The following is an 18,597-nucleotide window of genomic DNA, read 5'->3' as shown; positions in this document are numbered from 1 at the left end:
CCTCTGGAAGGTCGTGCAGCAAGGCCATCGCAGCGGCGATGTTTTGGCTTGCCCGAGTGAAGTGAGGGAGGGTCCCGTCATCGGTGAGGATCCTCTGGTGTACAGTGCGTGCCATGGCACGCTTGCGCCCGCCGTCTTCATGGCGTTCGATCTCGTGATTGATGTCCACGTACTCCCGGACGAGCCCTTGTCTGGCCTCATCGATTTCTAGCTTGCGGGCTCTCAGCTGCTCTGTCCTCAAGCGAGATGGGGCCGTTGGCTCCCCCCCGGACCTGCCGTCAGGGTTGCTTGTCAGGGTAGCCTCTTCCCCGGAGATGCTTTCGATGTGCCCCTCGGGGGTTTGTGCCATGAAGCATTCTCGGGAAGGGTGATGGCTCTCCCTGCTAGAGTTAGAGCTAGAGGATGATCCTGGCTCCTCTGTGAGGAGCCTATGGAGAGTCTCTGTATCATGTTCAATTGCCCCCATGAACTCGTTGTCCGTGGGCGGCTGAACCATGTGTAGTGCCAGAAGGTGGCCAGCGGTCGCCACGGCGTTGCAGAGACTGAATGGAAACGCTGTCGGGGCGCTCCGCACGTGGCGTTTCGGAGAGAGGGTGATGCAGCGCGGGGCCTCCTTAGATGACTGGAGTCCAAGGGAGTCGCTGGGCTAGCCCTCAAGCCTTCGGTGGCTGAAGTTGACGGAAGAGAAAGACTGGATGGCCGTGTGGGCCAGCGCCAGCTGTCCTCACAGTGTGACGATGAAATATAGGTCATCGAAACGCATGTGTGCGCCCAGGACCTAGCTGATTGCATGGTTTGCCATCCAAGGCCTGATTTGGAATGTGCAAAGAACCCTACCTGGCATGCCAACTATCGGTGTTTCGAACAAGCACCGGTAAGTAAATTTATAGTGATGCATGTTAGGCCTGGATGGTGCGCTAAAGGACACAAGATTTATACTGGTTCGGGCTAAATGTCCCTACATCCAGTCTATTGCTGCTCATGTTATTAGCACCAAAAATGGTTCATAGTAGGGGGTACAAATGGTCAAGAGAGGGACTCATCCCAAGAGTCTGATGGAAGGGTCGAAAGGATGCCAAGAGCTTGGTAGCAGCTTGACTATGTGTGATGTGTGTTGTGTTGTCAAAAGTCATTCCCTTTGTTGGAGGAAACACATCCCCTTTTATAGATGAAGGGGACGACCTTACAAGTGAGAGGGAAAGCGTGCGTATGCTTCCAAGCCTTGTTGTTCACGTCTACCGAGCCTCGTCGTCCATTTCGACGGGTACGAGATAATGGTAAGCACCTACAATACTATCAATGCTACTATAGAATGTCAGGGTGGCTACAGAGTACTGCTCTGCGTAGGGTATGGACTCTGATATAGTGGTTTTGACTTACGAGCCTTGCCCAGCCTTGCTCTGCATGCCTTTTGATTCCTATGAGTCCCCGTCGGAGGGACGCGGGGTCGGGGTTTGAAGTAGCGCTGTGGGCAAGGCCTTCCGGTTGGAGAGGGCATCCGGAGGCCGAAGCGAGTGCTCCGATCTAGCGGGCCCGAGGGATCGTGGAGCGGGCGCCGCTCCGTTGAGACCACAGTACAGCGACAGCACATCCATCATTGTGGAGGGCGCGGGCCCTTTCCTAGACCGTAGTGGTTGTCATATGTCTATGTCGGGTTCCGCGTCTGAGGACTAAAGGTGGTGCCTACAACTCTGTAGGGTGAAGAGCACGCCCCCGCAACACTATTCAGGCTCTGCCACGCCTAGAAGGGTTTAAAGCACCCATTCCGTCATTCCCCAGCAGTACTTTTCCTGTCAGGGCATAGGGTATGGTCCTCAAAGTCACGGTTGACCCAAACGTCTTGTCCTACCCTGTACCTATCATCATGAGGGAGTGGGGAGAGGTTGTTAGGTGAGATGAAACCAGTCTTCGGACATCGAGCGAGACGAGGTCTGTCCTCGGACGTCGGGTGAGGGGGCACCTAGCCTTTATCCATCGGACGAGACCGAGCCTAGCCCTCGGGGGTCGGGCGAGGCGGAGTCTAGCCCTTAGCCCTCGGGCGAGGTGGAGCTGACCCAAAGGCATCGGGCGAGGAGGAGTTGAGCCCAGCCCTCGGGCGAGGCGGAGCTGGCCCAAGGGCGTCGAGCGAGGCAGGGCCGAGCCCAGCCCTCGAGCAAGGCGGAGCTGATCCAAAGGCGTCGGGCGAGGCGGAGTCTAGCCCTTAACCCTCGGGTGAGGCGGTGAAAGGTCCTTGTGTGGTTTTGGTAATTGAGTGACAACCTAGGTGGACTAATTATGTTTATGTGAGATACACAGGTTATTAGTCCATAGGTACATGTGTGTGAGCAACATATGCCATGAAGGTGAAAATGGCTTGGAGATGTTGCAAAGCTCACACATGTGATGATGAAGGAGTTCATTGCACATGAGACATGACATTGAGTCATGTGATCAAGGTGGAGAAGATCAAGACAAGACTTGGCTTGATGGACCGGTTGCAAGCGTGAAGGGCAAGTCGGAGGCTTTGGAGCGATGGACCGCGTGGTGGTGAAGCTTGAGCAAGACTTGGCGTCGATGGACGAAGGCAACGGTGAAAAGCAAGTGAAGTCAAGATCGATGAACCAATATGATCACGTGATGATATGAAGTGGATCATATCATTGTTGATCGTGTTGGTGCATGTGTTGCATCGACATTGGAGGAGATGGAATGGAATGCGCAAGGCAAAGGTATAACCTAGGGCATTTCATTTCACCGGTCATAGGTGTGTAGAGAAGTTTATGACCGGGTTTAGGATAGATGGCCGTACTATCAAGAGGGGCAAACTTGTTTGCATATCGGTCATCTAGTGCCACTCGAGTGATCTAACTTTGCGTCGTCGCTAGGATTGAGTGGCGTGGCAAGTTGAGTGGCTAATCCTTTGAAAAATGATTGTGAAAATGCTAACACACATACACATGGTGGTGTACACTTGGTGGTGTTGGCACATTTACAAAGGAGATGAAGTTAGAGTTGATGTGGATCAACTCGGCGATGGAACGGAGGTGAGAAGGGTTTGGAACTCCACCGGCAGAGTGTCCACCCGTAGAGTGCGGACAGTCCGACAGTGCCACTAGCGCTATGTTCCAAAAAGATAGGGTCTCACAGAGTGGACCGGACACTGGTCACGTAGTCACCGGACGCTGGGTTCCAGCGTCAGGTCAGTAGTGGCACTCAGTGGGCAGGCGTTGGTCTTTGACCAGACGCTGGAACTGGAAGTGACCGGACGCTGATAGGGTGCATCCGGTCAAGGTGATGTGTGATGACGTAGGCAGAGCAGTGTTGCTGGAGGTGACCGGACGCTGGTGCTGCGTCCGATCACGACCGACCGGACGCGTCCGGTCATGTTCGGTATCTTACTGGAAACGACCGGACGCTGGGGTTGCTGCGTCCGGTTAGTTCAAGCTGCTGCATCTGGTCGACAGATGACCATTGAGATTGGGCGAACAGTATTTGGAGCAGGGGACACGTGTCGTGCATCGCACGACCGGACGCTGAGGTCCAGCGTCTGGTCGATCTGACCGGAGCGTCCGGTCGTCCTGAGTTTTGCCCAGTGAAGGGGTAACGACTCTATTTGTTCGTGGGGTTATAAATAGAAGGCATGGTCAGCCTTGGGCCGGTAGCTGAGCACACTAGAGCCTTGGTGGCTTGTGTAGTAGTGCTTAGGAGCCCTCCATCTCACATATACTTGATAGTGATCATTCGATTGTGTGAGAGAGTGATTCTAGTGCAATTGCATCATGAAGTTGCATCGAGTGGCACTAGGTGATTGAGTTGCAAGCAAGTGGTGCTTGTTACTCTTGGAGGTTGCCACCTCCTAGATGGCTTGGTGGTGGTCTCCGTTGAAGCCCGCAAGAAGCTTGTGTGGTGCTCCGAAGAAGAGCTTTGTGAGGGACATTGTGCTCGCCCCGTGGGAGCCACGAAGAGCAACTCTAGTTGAGTGTGTCATTGAGCTACCCTCACTTTCGGGGTAGGTTCTTGCGGTGCCCAGCGTGTAGGCTTGGCGGGTGATGCCAATTAGCCGCCAAACCACCAAGTGGGCGGTCGACACAACGGGGACGTAGCGTGTTGGCAAGCATGTGAACCTCGGGAGAAACATCATCATGTCAACCTTGTTCTTCCCATTGGTTTGCATCCTTGTTACACAATCTTGTAATTACTTTCATATACATTGTGCTTGTGTAGTTGCTCTTGTAACTAGTTAGCTTGTGTAGCTTACTAGTTACCTTCTTGCTTGTGTAGCATAGAGGTAGCTCCCTTGCATGGCTAATTTGGTTTGTGTAACCTTGTTAGTCATATTACTTAGTTTGTGTAGCTAAGTAATTCCACTCTCTAATTTGGCATTGGTTGCCTTGTTATTGAGCATTGCTAGTGAGCTTAGTTGGCTTTGTGCTTTTGCTTACTAGCATTTGTAGGAGCTCCCTTGTTGCTTAAAGTACTAGTGGCATAGGTTTGTGTGACCTTGCTCCTAGAATTAGTTAGGTGAGTTCTAGCTAGCTTTGCACCTTTGTTGCTTAATTAGTATCTTTGAAAGGTGCTAGAGAACATAGATAGAGGGGTGTAGTCTTGGCTAAACCGATAGTTCTAATTCCGCACTTGTTTCGGTTAGCCGACGCGATTAATTTTAGAAAGGACTATTCACCCCCCCTCTAGTCCGCCATCTCGACCCTACAAGTGGTATCAGAGCTAGGTCTCTCATTTGTGGTCTTCACCGACCCGAGAGGATGGCGGTTTATGGGCTAGATGTTGATTGTCCACATATTTTTGATGGCACACACTTTATACGATGGAAAAATTGGATGATAAGCAATTTTAAGTTTATTTGCCCTCAAATGTGGTGGATGGTAGATGTAGGCTTTTCTCATATGTTGGATGAAGATAATCTAACTCAAGCACAAGAGAAATGCCTAGATCTCGACATCCAAGCTACTAACATCATGTATAGATCTTTGCATGATTGTATATTTAGAGAGATCATTGACATGAAGACCGCCCATGAGATTTGGAGTTTTCTCAATGAGAAATATGGGACGGTCTCCGATGATGATGAGTTCAAGATAGAGGCACATGAGTGTGTTGAGCATAACCATAATTTGGTGATTGTGGAAGATTGCTCCACCTCATGGTCAAGTGATGATGATGATGATCGATCTACTACAAGTTCACTTGACAAGGTTGATGATGATGCCACAAGTGTTGCAAGTGATGATGCTACCCCATGCACACTTGATGGTGATGGTGGTTCATGCTCAAGCCATGATGAAGATGCTACTACAAGCTCTCCAACTACATCGCCACATTGCTTCATGTCACAAGGTGACACTAAGGTAACAAATGATAATGTGGTTGATCATGTTGATTCATATGATGAGCTTGTTAGTAGACTTGCTAGCATGACCATGTCTTTAGAAAATGAGAAAGCTAAAACATTGAACTTAGAAAATAAAAACTCATTTCTAAAGAACTCTTGTGAAGAACATAAGAAATTACTTGATGCTTATAAATTTTCACATGATGAGCTAAAATTGAATCATGAGACACTACTTGTATCTCATGATGAATTATTAGAACAACATGCTTCTCTCATTAAAGTGTTTACAAAGAAACTTAAAAATAATGAGAGCTCATCACATGGATCAAATGATAAATTGCAAAATATTGCTAACCCTTGTGATGTAGGCAAGAAGCATGTATCCACCTCTTGTGATGATTTATTAGATATGCCATGCTCTTCACAATTAGATGTTTATTCTACTTCTATGTCTTGTGAGACTAACCTTTTGAAGGAGAACAATGAGCTCAAAAATGAAGTGAAGAAATTGAGCAACAAGCTAGAGAGGTGCTACAACTCAAAAGTCACCTTTGAGCACATGTTGAAGACTCAAAGAAACTATGGTGACAAGTGTGGCCTTGGCTTCAAGAAGAAGATGACAAAGGGTGAAAGAAAGAGAGAAAAAAAGATGAAGAAGCTACAACAAAGAAAGCTTTCTCATACCATGTGCTACCGGTGTCATGAAGTGGGACACCTTGCAAATGGTTGCCCTAATATTGAGAAGCTTAAGAAGATAAAAGAAGAAGAGAGGCTAAAGCAAGTTAAGTGCTTCAAGTGCCGCACTTGGGGTCATCTTACCTCAATGTGCCCAACTAAGCAATTGGTGAAGCAACAAGTGAAGCCTCAACCAAAGCCACAAGTTGAGCAAGAGAAGACACCCCAAGAGCAAATCAAGATCAACCATGAAGATGGTGGTGATTTGATGATAAAGAAGAAGAAAACAAGAAGGAGTGGAAAGGCAAGGCATCCAATGCAAACTCAAGATGTCAAGATGATGAGCAAGAATGAAGATGAGAAGAAAGATTATGCTCACATCAAGTGCTTCAAGTGTGGAAGTATGGGACACTTTTCCTCTAAGTGCCCTACCAAGCTTGAGAAGAAGGCTCAAGCAATCCATGAGAGGCAAGGCAATGAGAAGCACCACATGAGCAAAGAAGAGAAGGCTCAAGCAAAGAGAAAGTGCTACTCATGCCAGGAAAGGGGACACATGGCACATTCATGTCCCCTAGGTGACATTTCTAAGCCTATTTCAATTGTTGATAATAATGTGCTTAGAAAGGATGGTAATGGTACCTCTATGGTTGCTATTGCAAAACATCCCGCTACTCATACTAAGGTGTTGTCTAAGTATGTTGCACCTAACTTGAGAGGACCCAAAATTGTTTAGGTACCATCAAAAAGTGGATGATTGTTTGTAGGTACCATCGGCATTGGAGACTTGATTCAATTGATTTCATATTGATCATCATATGTTGAGTCAAGATATGAAGCCTAGTGCACATCCAAACCCAATTCCAAGTGAAAATTGAGTGTAGTCCAAGTACTATCAACATACAAGTGTCATATTCAACTTGTTGGTGATTCATTGGATATATTTCATGACTTGCAAATAATTAAGTTGAAGCTTGCTAGTTGGATGATCATGAGCTAACCAAGGTATATCTCTTGTTGATCATTTTATTTGGGTGCATATGAGTTGATTGAATTGGATAAATATGCAAAGTTGCTTGCTATAAGTTGATTGAATGGATAATTGATTAAGTAATCAAGGTTGGATTGATTTGTATTGAATAAATTCATGAGATGACTCTTAGTAAGTGATTTGAATGGATATATGTCTTATGGAAATATTCAAACAAGTTAGTTTTAAGTTTGATTCACATTTGATGAAGTATAGCTCAATTGTTGAAATATGTCCTATATTAAAAATCTGAGTGAGCTGTGATCTTAGCCATGTTTGAGTAATCAAAACTTATTGGATTGGCATAAAAATTGGTGTACATGCTCTAGACTTATGGTATAAGGTGCTGTACAATTTTCATGAGAATTGGATAAGAAATGCTTCAGTTTTGGAGTGGATCTTGTCAGCTATAGTGCAGCTGTTTTCAGCATGTAGCAGTGGTCGAAGAATTGAAATCTGGTAGCAATCTAGAAGTCAAATGAAGCTAAAATTTTTACAGCTGCTAGGTAACTCAGTATTGCACACCTCCACCAAATTTAGTGGTATTTAGATTTGTACTTTGGGAGATATGCTTATTTCCTTGAAGGGTACAATATCTGTCAGAAAAGTGACAAATGTTGGATTGATCTAGAGTCACTTTGATTGAAAGGTCCTCAAGTTGGAAACATGTTTACAAGTGTTTGAGGTACCTAAGTTTGGTTTTGAGATGATTTAGAAGCATGACAAGCAAAGAGTACAAGGCTATTTGATTGTAGAGTGTACTTTGCACACATTCGGTACTCAAGATGAAGATCAAGATCAAACTCAAAGTTGAAGATGAAATTTAAGTTCTAGATATGATTGGAGATCATTTAGTAGAAAGAAAAGGACTTAAAGAATGAATCAAGGTTACTCATCAAGTTAAGTCCATCACTTGGATCAATCAATCAAGTTATTTCAAGTGAGTGTCAAGAATGGTTCTTGGAGAGAGGTCACTTCTCCCTAGTGTAGGGGCTTGCCGCCTATGCGTAGGTAAACCAAGTGTGGTACTTGGAAGGCTAACATGGAAGTGGTGATCCGAGGAACATTTGAGATGCTTAGTTGAAGCAATCAAAAGGGTTGATCAAGAAAAGCAAGCAACACCCAAAAGAGAGCTAGTCATGATATTTCAAGTAGTATTCTCAAATTGATACTCTCATGCAAGCAAAGATCAAAAGATAAAGCAAGCCAACCACAACAAGAAGGTGCACTTGATCATAAGTGATATTCATTTCATATGGGTGAAGAATGGAATTCAAAATGGTATCTATTGGTCTTCACCAAGCTTATAATTGGACTTCACATTGCTATTGGAGTAATGAATTGGAATCTATGTGACTATCCTCTACTCCAACATAGCAAAGGTATCATTGTAATGTGCATGATCATTTCATCCCTTACTAGTATGCGGTTAGTGCATATAGTTCATACTTCATAGGATCATGCATAACAAATGAAATGTTTAAATTCATAACCTACCACTATTGCTTGAATTATTACTTGATCTAGTGGTTAGTATATGAATTTGTTCATGAGCTAGTGATCCCAAGTACTTGATCTAATTTGGATTGCTAACAAGTGACAAGTACAACATTGGCAAGATAACCCTTGCAAGAGGTGTGAAGAAGCTTGTCATTGGTTCAAACCGGACTTGGAAGCTTAGGCAAATCAATTTAGTTCAAGTCAACTTAGAAGCTCATGATAAGTAACAAGAGTACAAACACTAGACAACAATGCAAGTGGATATCTACATTGTTTGTTTCAAGTGGTATCTAGACTCAAGTATTTCATCAAGATTTCATAAGTGATGTCTAGATCAACTCACAAGTGATATCCTATAAGTGGTACTCATAAAGATAGCAAATGTTCAAGAAATGGTCTTTATTGATAAATCCAACAAGTGGTTCCAAACTAGAAGATTCTTTCAAGTGGTATCTACTTCATACAAGTGGTATTACATCTATATATGATATCAACCATGAAAGACGATGGTTCCACAAGTGATCCTCAACTTTAAGTGATCATCAAATGAAGAATGCATCATTCACCTACAAGAGCTCAAGTGTATCAAATGGATGACCCATGCTATCACATAGGGGGAGGTGTCCCACAAATTGATATCAAGATCAAAAATCTTATGTATGGTATCTCAAGAAGCCCTACACAAGATACAAGTGGTACAAGTTACAAGTGGTATCTACAAATGGTGTCATTCCAACAATCAAGTGATGTCCATCAAAAATGCAAGATTCAAGCCTCAACCATCTACCCCAAATGCATACATTTGCATCAATGAGAAGCACACCTTTTATGGAAATTGATGACAAAGGGGGAGAGATTGTACAAAGATATGAAAGCTTTGAGATTGAGATTGTACAAGGGGGAGAGATAAGATATAAAAGCTCAAAGAAGTAGAGGTTGGACATGGACATGGACAAAGAGGAAGCAACATTGAAGAAAAGAGATGGATCAAAATTCTTGGACAAGAGAAGCACACGAGTAGGGGGAGCAAGCTCATGAACTTCGATTGATTGCATTTGATATGTGCATATTCATGTGCTTGCTTGCATTGCATAAGCTTTCAAATTCAATATGCATGCTTGTGTGGTGTATGCTAGTTGTAGAACTTGAATGATGATTTGATAATTAGCATGCATAGGATGATAGCTAGACACTTGGTATGTTTTTCAAGTAACGCTAGTACCTTACTTTTAATGTTGATCTCACAAAGGTATCTAGTGCTTTTATTTCCAAGTGATATCTAGCTAACCATGGTGCTAAGGATGAACTTAAAGGTGCAACTCTGATTGGTACACGCTTCAAAGGTTTATTCTATACACCTTAGCACCATTTGGTAGTAATTACTCTTCCACAATTTAAATCTATGCATATGTGCGAGCTTTAAAACAAACACTCTAGCACATATGTAGGGGGAGCTAATACTACCATCTCGGGTTTGTGGTACTTGTCCAAAATCATTTTCACATGGTAAAATTGCTTGGGCAAGCAACATGAATCCAAAAGAGCTTAATTTCCATATCTTTGTAGAGTTGTCACCAATTACCAAAAAGGGGGAGATTGAAAGGTCCTTGTGTGGTTTTGGTAATTGAGTGACAACCTAGGTGGACTAATTGTGTTTATGTGAGATACACAGGTGATTAGTCCATAGGTACATGTGTGTGAGCAACATATGCCATGAAGGTGAAAATGGCTTGGAGATGTTGCAAAGCTCACACATGTGATGATGAAGGAGCTCATTGCACATGAGACATGACATTGAGTCATGTGATCAAGGTGAAGAAGATCAAGACAAGACTTGGCTTGATGGACCGGTTGCAAGCGTGAAGGGCAAGTAGGAGGCTTTGGAGCGATGGACCGTGTGGCGGTGAAGCTTGAGCAAGACTTGGCGCCGATGGACGAAGGCAACGGTGAAAAGCAAGTGAAGTCAAGATCGATGAACCAATATGATCACGTGATGATATGAAGTGGATCATATCATTGTTGATCGTGTTGGTGCATGTGTTGCATCGACATTGGAGGAGATGGAATGGAATGCGCAAGGCAAAGGTATAACCTAGGGCATTTCATTTCACCGGTCATAGGTGTGTAGAGAAGTTTATGACCAGGTTTAGGATAGATGGCCGTACTATCAAGAGGGGCAAACTTGTTTGCATATCAGTCATCTAGTGCCACTCGAGTGATCTAACTTTGCATCGTCGCTAGGATTGAGTGGCGTGGCAAGTTGAGTGGCTAATCCTTTGAAAAATGATTGTGAAAATGCTAACACACATACACATGGTGGTGTACACTTGGTGGTGTTGGCACATTTACAAAGGAGATGAAGTTAGAGTTGATGTGGATCAACTTGGCGATGGAACGGAGGTGAGAAGGGTTCGGAACTCCACCGGTGGAGTGTCCACCCGTAGAGTGTGGACAGTCCGACGATGCCACCAGTGCCCTGTTCCAAAAAGATAGGGTCTCACAGAGTGGACCGGACACTGGTCATGTAGTGACCGGACGCTGGGTTCCAGCGTCCGGTCAGTAGTGGCAGTCAGCGGGCAGGCGTCGGTCTTCGACCGGACGCTGGCACTGGAAGTGACCGGACACTGATAGGGTGCATCCGGTCAAGGTGACGTGTGATGACACAGGCAGAGCAATGTTGCTGGAGGTGATCGGACGCTGGTGCTGCATCCGATCGCGACCGACCGGACGCGTTTGGTCATGTCTGGTATCTTACTGGAAACGACCGAATGCTGGGGTTGTTGCGTCCGGTCAGTTCAAGCTACTACGTCCGGTCGACAGATGACTGTTGAGATCGAGCGAATAGTATTTGAAGCAGGGGACACATGTCATGCATCGCACGACCGGACGCTGAGGTCTAGCGTCCGATCGATCTGACCGGAGCGTCCGGTCGTCCTGAGTTTTGCCCAGTGAAGGGGTAACGACTCTATTTGTTCGTGGGGTTATAAATAGAAGCCATAGTCGGCCTTGGGCCGGTAGCTGAGGACACTAGAGCCTTGATGGCTTGTGTAGTAGTGCTTAGGAGCCCTCCATCTCACATATACTTGATAGTGATCATTCGATTGTGTGAGAGAGCGATTCTAGTGCAATTGCATCGTGAGGTTGCATCGAGTGGCACTAGGTGATTGAGTTGCAAGCAAGTGGTGCTTGTTACTCTTGGAGGTTGCCACCTCCTAGACGGCTTGGTGGTGGTCTCCGTTGAAGCCCGCAAGAAGCTTGTGCGGTGCTTCGGAGAAGAGCTTTATGAGGGGCATTGTGCTCGCCCCGCGGGAGCCATGAAGAGCAACTCTAGTTGAGCGTGTCATTGAGCTACCCTCACTTTCGAGGTAGGTTCTTGCGGTGCCCGACGTGTGGGCTTGGCGGGTGATGCCAATTAGCCGCCGAACCACCAAGTGAGCGGTCGACACAACAGGGACATAGCGTGTTGGCAAGCACGTGAACCTCGGGAGAAAAATCATCGTGTCAACCTTGTTCTTCTCGTCGGTTTGCATCCTCGTTACACAAGCTTATAATTACTTTCATATACATTGTGCTTGTATAGTTGCTCTTGTAACTAGTTAGCTTGTGTAGCTTACTAGTTACCTTCTTGCTTGTGTAGCATAGAAGTAGCTCCCTTGCGTGGCTAATTTGGTTTGTGTAACCTTGTTAGTCATATTACTTAGTTTGTATAGCTAAGTAATTCTGCCCTCTAATTTGGCATTGGTTGCCTTGTTATTGAGCATTGCTAGTGAGCTTAGTTGGCTTTGTGCTTTTGCTTACTAGCATGTGTAGGAGCTCCCTTGTTGCTTAAAGTACTAGTGGCATAGGTTTGTGTGACCTTGCTCCAAGAATTAGTTAGGTGAGTTCTAGCTAGCTCGGCACCTTTGTTGCTTAATTAGTATCTTTGGAAGGTGCTAGAGAACATAGATAGAGGGGTGTAGTCTTGGCTAGACCAATAGTTCTAATTCTGCACTTGTTTCGGTTAGCCGACGCGATTAATTTTAGAAAGGACTATTCACCCCCCCCCTCTAGTACGCCATCTCGACCCTACAGGCGGAGCTAGCCTAAGGGCGTCGAGCGAGGCGGAACCAAACTCCATCATTCGGGCAAGAAACGCAGCGGCGCCCTTGTCCGTCCAGGAGTTTTTAACGTTCGATGGTTATTGGTTCCACCTCCTGGGGTACCCCGGTATTAGGTCCCCGACAGTTAGCCTGCGACACCGTGCTCTTCATGACTGCGTTAATTTCATGGATTCTGCTTTTTGGATTAAATATCGCTTTAGCGTCGGTATTTAATTTTACAGTATTATTATCTTATCGTGCGATCCGTGTGTTTTTAATACAAAAGTTTATGTTTACACCAGAATTTGGAAGAAGAATCTCAGAAGCTCGAGCGCTCCCAAGATCATGTCAGCAAGGGACCAATTGCGTGCAGATCAAAACCAGCTGATTCGGATGTAGCACTAGAATCGGCTTTCTTCAGATAGCGCCAGCAGATAACGACAGAAACTATGATTGGTGGTGGGACGAGACATGCTGGACTCTACAAAAAGAGAAAGATTAGAGTACAAGTTATCTTAAATTAGGAATGTTTTCATTATACCAAAGATTGTATTGAGTCGTACTCGAGTAAGGTTCGTTTTAGGCTCCGGGTATAAATACCAAACCCCGGCTATTGTAAATCATCAACCAATCAAATACAAAGTCAATTACTTTTTTTAGCTCTGGCCACCCCTTAGGGGTAGGAGTAGAGTAGATCTCGGCGAGTTCTTCAGCAAGTACGGCTGCATCGATCCGGTCGACCTGCACTGCTTGTCTGTAAGTACCGTCATGGTTTATACCTCTGTTCGTATGGCTGCATCGATCCGGTCGACCCCCACTGCGACTCTAGTATAGACTAGTTATCGACTCTTGTCTAATTCAAGTATGGCCTGTGTGATTCTGCCTCACACCCCATTGCTTGAATTAGATCAAGGTCAAGTTATCGGCTCTACCTTAGCATGACAGTCTTTGGTAGATTCATTAAGTTACCGATATTGCTTATTGCTTTCATTGTTTATCTAATTACAACAATATCATTATGCTCGATTGAGATTGTTCTGGATCGGCCTTACATCTTGCTTAACTCATCGTTTGCTAATTTAAAACTGATCTAATCTACATCTTAAGTGATGAGTTATGTTTTATTGGTTGTTTTGCGTCAATCTTAATCGTGCATAGCGTGCGGTTAAGGCATGTCCGATCTTGAGTAGATCTATTAGCTAATAAAACTGTTCCATGGCCCGCCATCACGGCCTGTGGGATTTTGTCTCTCACCCCACTCTTGGCACCATGGAGCGGGGATCGTTAGTTGGTAGACCCGTTCCTGAGAAGGCATGACTTTAACTGTGCGCTATGCCTGAATCGGCTGTTTAGCCGATATCGAATGCTTTCATGAATAGTTCGCATTACGAGATCGTTGAAGTAGAGATAAGTTGAAAGATATGTTAGCCCTATGATCTTGTTATTGTATTACGGCCTGCGTGATTCTGCCTCATGCCCCACTGATATTAGTAATGAGTTAGGGTCGTCGAGTCTATCGTTGTTTCTACGGCCTGCATGATTCTGCCTCATGCCCCACTGGTCATGACGATAGATGAGATCTAACATGTTCATTAGATTTATCTTTATTAAATGGTTAAGTGATGTTGAATTATTTCTTTATATAAAAAGGAGTTCGGTTACTTATAATCATTGGCTCAGTACACACCGATCACTGCTGATACCTTATCGCCATAATATTTGCTTAAATAACATTTATCTTGAATGATAACCGATTCTTCTTATACAACCCCATGAGCTTTAACCGATTCATTCTTGTAAATATGCTGGGATCGACTATTTAGTCGATCTCCTCTTATATCGGCTCTCAGAGCCGCACATTCGGGACTGTCTGGCAACACCGGCACGTTCCGTCCTTTAATTACTGATGAGCTTTCTCTCCTTGTCAATTGCAGGGTCAAATTGACTGGCACGTCTCGGGAGGATTGCGTAGGATCGACCACCCTTACGCTGAAGCTAGGCGGATCTGCTCCATCGAGCGGACTCTTTTGGCTTGCTGCGTGTGTTCTCGGCACAGAGACAAAAATTTTATGTCGACAGTTTAGTTATCCCGTAGCAACGCACGAACTCGCTACCGTAAACTCTGAAATGTATATCAAATACAAGAGGACGATTATTCTACTAGTATCAGTGCGCTGAAACTTAGGTTATCGTAGGAGTGCGCAGAATTTCTTCTTATCAAAGCAGGGAGCTTTGGCCAGCTCTCAACCCATCCACGTCACCCAAATTGTGTCAGCCGTTGGATTTTAAGATCAACGGTCCTGGTTGCCCCCACTGGTTCGTACAGTGCCTGCCTTGAAATATCTGCGCCCATCGCGCTCGCTGCCTCTTGAAGCCTCCCGTCGTACAGTAAAAAAACAGAAACCAAACCCCGTCTCCCTCGACCTCTCCACGACGCTCGCCGCCCCCTCCTGCTCATGCGCCGCGCGCACGCGCCGCCCCCTTCCAGCCCTTCCTCTCCCTCGCCCTCTCTCCCCACACGGCGAGGCCCTCCTCCTCCTCCTCCCCTCGTGTCACCGCATGCCGGCCGGGTCAATGCTGTCGGCTCACCACGCGAGGCCCTGGCGGACCTGCAGCGCAATGCTGCGTGGCCCTCCTGCCCACGGCGCGACGTGACCAGGCCCTGCTGGTGGCCGCCGCCATCGCTGCGACCCCCTGCTACCTCCTCCCGAAGCGCCGCGTGTCTTCCCGATGAAACCCTAACTTCCTGTGCTCCACATCGCCACCGCCTAGCGCCGGTACCACCCCCGGTGGCAGCGCCCTACGTGGACACGATCCCTAAGTTTGTTTGTTTTCTTCTCTCAGATCCCTATAGCAGTACGTGTGATGACAGTGATCCCTACAGCAGCCTGCGCGGTAAGCTAGCCCTAAATCTGGATCGACATCTCATCCGAATTGTCTTATCCATGCTACTGAGTTGTTTATTTTATGCTGAGCATATGCCGTTGCCGATGATGTAGTCATTCCAATTTTACCATATGTCAGTGCATGTGATGTACCATGCCTATGCTACTCATTTATGTATTTAGTCCTCATGATATGCCATTTTCGATGCATGTGCCATTGCTGATCGTGTATTGGGAAAACAATTTTACCATGACAGTGCCTATGAGGTGCATCTGATAAGTCTGACCATATTTCGATGCAATTACTATTTGCCAATTTATTTGCTAAATTTAAGGTGTCATTTTTCGAAGGTTGAACCCAACCAATGTACCATGTTTGACAAGTTTACAGAAATTATTTTACAGTTCTAAGCTTTAATCAATTGTTCCACAGTCTCAAATGTACCTTTCTTGCGCTTCAGTTGTTAGCATAGTTTGTCAATTGGAACAGTCATCTGACCGACTCAGATGCATTTCCCTGTATAGAATCTAAATACATATTAAATACATGTCCAGCATCATTCTCGTGAGCGTGTGTGAATTCCTCTTTATCTTGTGAATATGCTGAACCATATACTCTACATTTATGCTCATGCATAAATGTTAGCAAGTCGGTCAACTAATCGTGATTAGTCGGCCTGATTGGTGCCATGGCAATCAGCTGCTCATGAGTAATTGCAACTATCGTGATTAGTCGGGCTGATTGGTGCCATGGCGACTAGGATCGATTAGACGATTTGATAACATTACTCTACTTGCCATAGCTCCCACAAAATTGAAATACAACAAAGTTTACGAGAATGCATGTTGCTTCCAATTAAACTTGAGGTTGTAGGTTCATGATATGAGCATTAACTGTATGTTATAATAATCTTATGGTTTTGTGCGTTCTCCACTGAAAACTGTGACCAATTTTATGCCTAAGCATTACGCAATAATCATCCTAGCCTGAAGTTCTTTACTGATGTACCCTCTTCAATGTTCATCAAGCAAGCTGCCCATTCTGTAAAATAAAAAAAATATTATTCTGCCTGCAGCCCATAGAAAAGTTAATCTCATGAATTTAGGAAGTGTTCTGTACAGAAAACTTTCACAAATTTTATGCCCAAGCATTATGCAATAATCATCCTAGCCTGAAGCTCTTCTTTACTGATGTACAATTCTTCAATGCTCATCAAGTAAGCTGCCCATTCTGTAATTAACAATGTTATTATTCTACCTGCAGCCCAAACAAAAGTTAATGTCATGAATTCAGGGAGAACAATGGCATCCAACGTTTCCTGTTCAGCGGGAAACAGCGGCAGCTTCCCTCCCTGCCTCCTACCAGGATTTGCCAATTTCTTGGGTTCCCAGTTGTTACCATGACCAGATTTTAGAAATTTTCCACACCAGGTGAAATGGAGTCTTTATTAAGATACTATATTAATAAAAAAAAGATTGCAGTATATACATTTTAATGCCATATTGCCATGCATCACTGAAGAGTCATGAACTATGTTATTTGTGTCAAATGATTTGATCGTTCATTGCCTAGATTGAAGCAGAAACAAACATTGCAGGTCTACTCCTGCATAGAGAAGGGAGGATGCCAACCAGAGCCCATTTCATGGATAGATGTGGTATGGATTCTTTTTGGTTTTCTCCTCTGCTATTTTTTTACAACTTCATGGTAGAAATAGTTGGAATATATTCTTTCACGGCCTAGACTGAGGCAGGGACAAACCGCCCAGGTCTACTGCTGTAGAGACAAGCGAGGATATATTCTTTCATGATTGTTGATGCTTATTTCCCCTGTGTACTGTGATGCAGGGTGGTCAAGGAAGAGAAGGGGTTCTTTCCAGAAATGAATTCGTACAGCCTAGCAGAATCCGAGGTGAGCTGGTCCTTCCTTTCGATTGCTCTATGTTTGTTCTTATTCGTTTAGATTTCCCATGTTGTATCTAGTGCTGTGTGTTTGCCATCAGATTGCTTACAGTTAGTCTTTACAGGTCTGAATTTGATCATCTCGATCTGAATTCCTGTGGATGCATCGCTCCCCAGGGGATCTCAGGATTAGTTAGTGACTTCATTTCTCCTGAAATATTTGTTTAATGCTATTGTATGTGCCATTGTTAGTTTCCTCTTATATTAACTACGCATTTTTGTTTTAACCTGACATGATGCCATTGTTAGCTTACTCTTAGATTAGCTATGTATTCTGGGTTCATGTGTACGGAGAACATGTGTTTTGTAAGATGGTTTATCTTCTCTATGTTTTCCAATTTCAATAAAGGTTACATACAGTTTATGATTCGAACACAAATCAAACCACGTGCTGAATGAGTCCATTAGTGTGCTGGTTCATTTGTGGTGCCTCCTCAGCCCTTAATGTGTTTGACAACTACTGACATGTGTTCTGCCGTACAACATTTGGGGAAATGCCTTCAAGATGATTGATGAAATGTCTACATGGATGCACCGGCCAGTAGGCACCACCTTGAGTAATCAGGTGCTGCATCTTGGCATATGTGCTCCGCCTGTGGATTAGTGATGATGTAGAAAAAGTAAAGCCAACAATGTTTCTTCATCCCATTTTTTTGCAAAATTAAAAAACATAGTGCTTCTTTCTTATTTCAGTCAATATATAAGACAATGCTCTTATATTATACCAGTCTTGTGACAGAGACAAGCCTTTTTGATAGGTTAAGGGGATCATAACTGTGAAATAGTCCTTCGTTTCCTTGTGTCTTAAATGATCAGCTTCAAAATGTATGACCATATTTTAATTCTTTTAAATAGTTCTTAATATTTATAGAGCATTTTTGGCAAGCCACAAAATCCTGAAGCACCATACTATTAGCTGAGAGCCTGATATTGCAGGCACTAATATTTCCAACTGGTAATGTTTGAAGAAATTATGTACAGTGTACAACAGGCACACTGTCTTGTGCAAAAAAGTTTGCCAAAATAATTAATCACTGCCTACCTGCCAATAAAATTATTCTATTTTATATAACAGATGTTTTCCATGCTAATATACAAATTAGACATTGTGAATTCTCTTTTTCTTGGATTGTTTCGATA

At 44.5% G+C, this 18,597-nt stretch overlaps 1 long non-coding RNA gene across 1 annotated transcript; it reads left to right on the top strand.

The window, feature by feature from the left end:
- The first annotated feature begins 16,764 nt into the window (after positions 1-16,764).
- Positions 16,765-18,242, top strand: LOC136522266 (uncharacterized). The gene is made up of 3 exons (XR_010775829.1): positions 16,765-17,153; positions 17,344-17,407; positions 17,523-18,242. It is a non-coding gene; the product is annotated as an uncharacterized lncRNA (long non-coding RNA).
- The last annotated feature ends 355 nt before the right edge of the window (positions 18,243-18,597 follow it).

Source organism: Miscanthus floridulus, chromosome 18, assembly GCF_019320115.1.
Source record: "Miscanthus floridulus cultivar M001 chromosome 18, ASM1932011v1, whole genome shotgun sequence".
Taxonomy (NCBI): Eukaryota; Viridiplantae; Streptophyta; class Magnoliopsida; order Poales; family Poaceae; genus Miscanthus; species Miscanthus floridulus.
This window is presented reverse-complemented; position numbering and strand designations above follow the sequence as displayed.